The sequence below is a fragment of the Callospermophilus lateralis genome, unplaced genomic scaffold, assembly GCF_048772815.1.
Source record: "Callospermophilus lateralis isolate mCalLat2 unplaced genomic scaffold, mCalLat2.hap1 Scaffold_63, whole genome shotgun sequence".
Classification (NCBI taxonomy): Eukaryota; Metazoa; Chordata; class Mammalia; order Rodentia; family Sciuridae; genus Callospermophilus; species Callospermophilus lateralis.
The window spans coordinates 8,327,024-8,332,284 of record NW_027514713.1 but is presented as its reverse complement, the minus strand read 5'-3'; the positions used below and the strand labels follow the sequence as shown (position 1 = coordinate 8,332,284).

The following is a 5,261-nucleotide window of genomic DNA, read 5'->3' as shown; positions in this document are numbered from 1 at the left end:
GGCCGAGTGTCGCCCACTGAGCAGAGATTCCCCTCGCAAAACCTGAGCGACCTTTCCATCAATTGTTGGGCTCGGGATCGCCGGGAGCCCCGAACGCGCCGGGCGTGAAGGCAAGGGAGCCGGCCGCAGGCGGGGGCCAAGTGGAGCTTGCCTATCTCCCTCGCTCGCCCCAGCAAGTCCTTTAGCGCAGGGCGCAGGGCGCGCGCGATGAAGGCGGTGAGCCCGGAGCGCCCTTCGGGCCACAAGGCGCGATCGGGCTGCGGCAGCGGTCTGGCCCAACATGGCCACAGGGCGGCGGCAGCGCGTTGCGAGGCAGCTGAGGCGGCGGCCGAGGAGCCGGCGCTGTGCCTGCAGTGTGATATGAACGACTGCTACAGTCGCCTGTGGAGGCTGGTGCCCACCATTCCGCCCAACAAGAAAGTCAGGAAAGTGGAGATCTTGCAGCAAGTTATCGACTACATCCTGGACCTGCAGCTGGCGCTGGAGACGCACCCGGCTCTGCTGAGACAGCCACACCACCCTGCCGGATCTTGTCCAGCAGCGCCGCGGCGGACCCCGCTCACTGCACTCAATACCGACCCGGTGAGAGGCCCGGTGACGGCTGGGGTCAACGACACTTGGGGTGCAGGAGGGTGGTAGCAGGGTGGCGGGAAGCGGGCGTTCCCTCTTTTTTCGGATGGGGGCCTACCGAGAATGACAGCCCCCAGCCCCTTCTCCAGGCACCTGGGGCCGCCTGCTGCTGGCTGGCCCGATAAGCGCAGATCAGGGAGAATGCGCGTGGCAGGACTCAGGGCTGCGCGACCCCTGTGCTGTCAACTCCAGCGGAGGGGTCTCCCTGGGCTGCAGACTGGGGTGGGGGCTCAGCGCGCTACCTCGGTGTCCGAGGACTCCCAGGACCATGAGAGTTTGTGCCTGCTGCCTTTCCCTTGGTGTTCCCTTGCTGTTCCAGGCCGGATGGGCGACAGCACTTCTACAGAAGGCACCCTCAGGGGCGAACGCCTGTCAGGCTCCCCCGTGCAGCCTGACACCCGTAAAGAGGGGCGCAGGCAGGTCAGCGCTCCAGGCTTCCCAGAGGCCCCTGCTACCTCCTGGGCGCCACACTGGCCAAGGGCTGCGGGTGTTGTCTGACCTGGCGGTTTGTTTGGGTTATTGATCCAGCACATCTTGAGTTTGGTCGGTGGCGCCAGCAAGTCTGCAGCGGGAAGGTTCCCACAAAGGAAAAACTCCTGACTTTTCTTAATTTGTAGACTTTCACTGTATAGGCACAACCAAAGAGTAAGAGTCATTTGAAACCCTGGAAAGAAAGTAAATACCCCACACAGTGGACATTTCTTCTAAGGTTGTTATAAAATCCTCACATCTCAAACATTTTATGGTAAAGCTGGAAAGAAAAAAAAAATACCTTTTCATTTCAAAGAACTCATGTACTCTGCTATTGTATAAATCCTACTCAATTTTATTGTCAAGCTTTAACTACATTTTTAGAACTTTTAAGAATTTTGACTCCCCAATACCTATTGTATTAGATGCCTTCTATGACAATAAATCTTCACTGAGCAAAAGGTTCTTAAGTCTATGGTTTTTAATTGACTTTTACTGAGTTATGTGAGTTTTCATTATCAAGAATGGGTCTCTTGATGGATCACCTCAATTATTTACAGGGTTTCTTACCATATGATGAAAAATGGGGCTCAGAAAGGAAAAAAATGGCTTTGAAAGAAAAAAGCTGCTCTACTCTTCAGTGTCTGTGAGGGCAGGAAGCAGTAGCCTCAAGAAAGCGCAGGACACTGTCCAGGGGAAACTAAGCCAAAACCCAAAAAGGTACATAAGGGAGACGAGAAGGAACTGTTTCATAGCAGTGCACAGCCAAATAAAACTGGCCTTGCCTTTCTAGTTGGCACACTTGAATTACATACATGTTAATCAGCACAGTTAGCCCTGGGGTCTCAGCAGGGCCCCACCCACACCCTGCAGCCTGCTGAAGAAGGAAGCCCTTCCACTGCTCTTCCTAAGCCCAGTGTCATTGGCTGGCTCCAGAGCAAATCCTTCTAGGGCTGCCCTCAGTCTGTGTTCTTCAGACCCAATGGTTTCTTGCAATTATAAACCATGACATTTCGCTAAAATGTTATTAGCTTTATTGATTAGAACCATAGCCCATTAGATTTTAGAACTGTGATTTTACTTTCTCTACCTGGAGCCCTGACTCAATCCATCCTTTAAAAGATTAAACCAACCAACCAACCGACAGACACAAACAACTTGACCAAAGGGAACCCATTTCCTTAGGGGAAACAACCTGTAGTCTTTAGACTTAATTGAAAATGCTCGGAATTTTCAGTGAAGTTTCACAAAGGTTTTGTGTTTGAGGGCCTCCTTTACACTGATTCCCGTGTTCTGGCTCTTTCTACAGTTTCCCCTAAGCGCTTAAACCCAGGTAACCCACATCACCAAGGGTTTTCTAACACACCCAAGCAAAGCAAGCCAGCAGTGGGGCTGAAGTCAGTCCCTCATTCTGAGGCACCACACGAGTGCTGTGAAAACCTGAGTTAATTTGAAAAGTCCCTCTGAGTCCATAAAAGGGGACACACCTCAGGATCCAGGAAAGAGGAACAAAGTGTGTTGCCTGTGTTTCTCTTGCTGGAAGATGGCTAAAGAGGAACTGAACTTAAAATGTTTAAATAAAGAGAACCAAGACATATTTTCTACATGAATCCACTGGTATCTTCTTTTTTTCTGGAGAAGAAAGCTCATACTATAAATAGGAACTTTCTAAGAGATTATGTAAATATTGGTAAAATATTCAAATTCATGGGTAAATGAGAGGCCATTATAGGCTTTTGATGACTATTTCTCAATTGTTTATGACATTAAATACTTACCTGCACTTTTGAAATACATGTAATAAAATTGATTTTTCAAAATTCTATCTTTTTCTCCAAAGTTTAAGTTCCAAGAGAAAGAACTGTGGTCTTACTGTTCTTCGTGCAAATTCATGTTTCTTAAATATTTACATAAGTATTTTCAATATTTCTTAAATATTTTGAACATTTGCTTACCTATTTAAAAGATTTTCTTAAATATTTCCTATTCCCTTCTCAAGTTTTAACATCAACTGAGAGACTGTACTTGTGGGTATGCAAACAAAAAATAGCCATGTGCAGGAAATTATCTTTCAAAAGGGCTTTTCACCCTAATAAAATAAATACACTATGTTAATTTTCCCCAATTACCCTAAGGTTTTATTTTCAAAGGTGGGGATTTCCACAAAGATGCATCTTCCATTTGTGGGGGGGTGGAACTATTACAACCAACAGTGTTGCGTTATAGCTCAAGGCAGGATAAAAAGCAATGCACTGGTAAATCAATTGTTATGCCTCACATTTCCTAAAATACAGTCTTAACTTCTCAGGTATTTTAAGAAAAAGAGAGAGAGAGAGAGAGAGAGAGAGAGAGAGAGAGAGAGAGAGAGAGAGAAAGGGGGAAGTTCTTATTTGTATGTCCAGCTTAGAGAAGACCTGGGAGATGGTAGAGATAAAAGCCTTACACCTTACAACAGCATCATTCTGGAAGACACTTCTCACTCTCAGGTGTTGAACCTGAGTTTATGGCCATGGTTAAACCCAAGCAGCCTTCTTAAGGTGGAATTTTTCTTTCTGTGCCCCACAGTGCATTGTAAATGGGATGTTGAGCTGCGTGAAGAATGTCCTAAAGATGGTCTTTTCCAGCCTTCTCCACTACTCCTTTCCCTTTCATCTGCATTGAGTCACAGTTGAGCTTCAAACCAATGCATTTGACTGCCCTCTTGTCCTCTGCACCTCTGAAAAGCCACAGATTCGAAACAGGCTTTGATGTTCTTCCCCCAAACCCTCCCTTCCTGGGCTACCCATCTTGGCTAGTGGAACCTGTTGTCAAGGCAGAGACCGGGGACAAGTGCTCACCCTGAGTCTTTATCCACACCTTCAGTTGGGCTGAAGCTCATTGGAACCTCCCAGCCTCCCAGTCCTCATGGCTTCTCCAGCTCAGTCCCCTCTGTTTCACATCTGGGCTCTAGGTCATCTCTGGCTTCCTATCCCATCTTTCCTCCTCTTTTCTATATTCCATGTTAATCTAACCACATTACTTCACAGTTGCCCACTGCTCACGGGGAGACTCCAAATCCTTAGACCAGCATACAGGGCCCCCATGAGCAGGTCTTTCAAGAATCATTTCCTTCAGTTCTTTCCCTCCTCCACTCCTGGCTGCCTCCACGCACACATTTTATGCTTCAGCTGTACCTGGGATCTTATCCTATATGTGCTGGACAGAAAAGCATGCTGGCTTTTATGTCTTGACAGAGTAGATGATTTCCTGAGTGTCAAGAAGGGAGCAGCTTCAGGAAGGGCATGTATGGAATGTGGACCAAGGAGGGTGGGGGACAGAGGAAACCTGCCTGGCCAGCCTAACCACCTAAGTCAACCTCACACACCCGTGGGTAGGAGCTGACCTCCCCACATCTGAAATGTCCTGCTCTTCCATGGTGGCTCCCTCTGCAGTGGTGGTCCCCCTGCCTTAACCCCAGCTCCCCTGCCTCTTTCTGGGTTGCTATTACTTCAAGGCTCAGTTGCTACTTCTTTTGCAAAAGTTATTGGACCTTCTTATCACCCAAAATAAAGGCCCCTCCCCATGCAATAATCTAATCATTGTCGTACGACTATGCTTCTGGTGAATCCCCAACCCCCAAGAATTCCCGACCACAAGTACTAGAAGAACATTCCTGTAACTCTTTGTACTGGCAAATCTAGCAAATTATTTTCAGCTCAAAACTGCAGTTGAGAGATTTGCATTATCTTTAAAAGCCTTTGGCTGCCTCGAACATGGAAAATAGATAATCTGTGTGCTCTTGACAATGAAGGAGTGTGGTCAGCCTTGGGGAAGAGAGCTGGAAGGAGAGACTGAGAAGGGACAAGAAGAGCTGATCCCATATCCACAGGAAAGAAACCATCCCTGCTGACCCAAGTTGAGATCAGTGAACAAAGACACTTAGTGCCTGAGTTGGGTTGGGCCAGGGGACACCATAAAAGACCAGCACAGAGCCCTCTGGAAGCAGGGGGAGGGCACTGGGTGATTGCGTCTCTGTGCATGTGTCTGAGCTTCTATTCTCGTGGATTGGTGAATTGTCGTGGGACAGATTGAGGCACAGTCCCTGTAACAGATCCTCGTGAGTCAGGCCTGAAGGACAAGCTTCCACACATGAGGGAAAGCAGTTACAGATTGGAGTCTTC

At 48.0% G+C, this 5,261-nt stretch overlaps 1 pseudogene; it reads left to right on the top strand.

The window, feature by feature from the left end:
- Window positions 1–207: 207 nt before the first annotated feature.
- Window positions 208–639, top strand: LOC143389710 (DNA-binding protein inhibitor ID-4 pseudogene; annotated as a pseudogene).
- The last annotated feature ends 4,622 nt before the right edge of the window (window positions 640–5,261 follow it).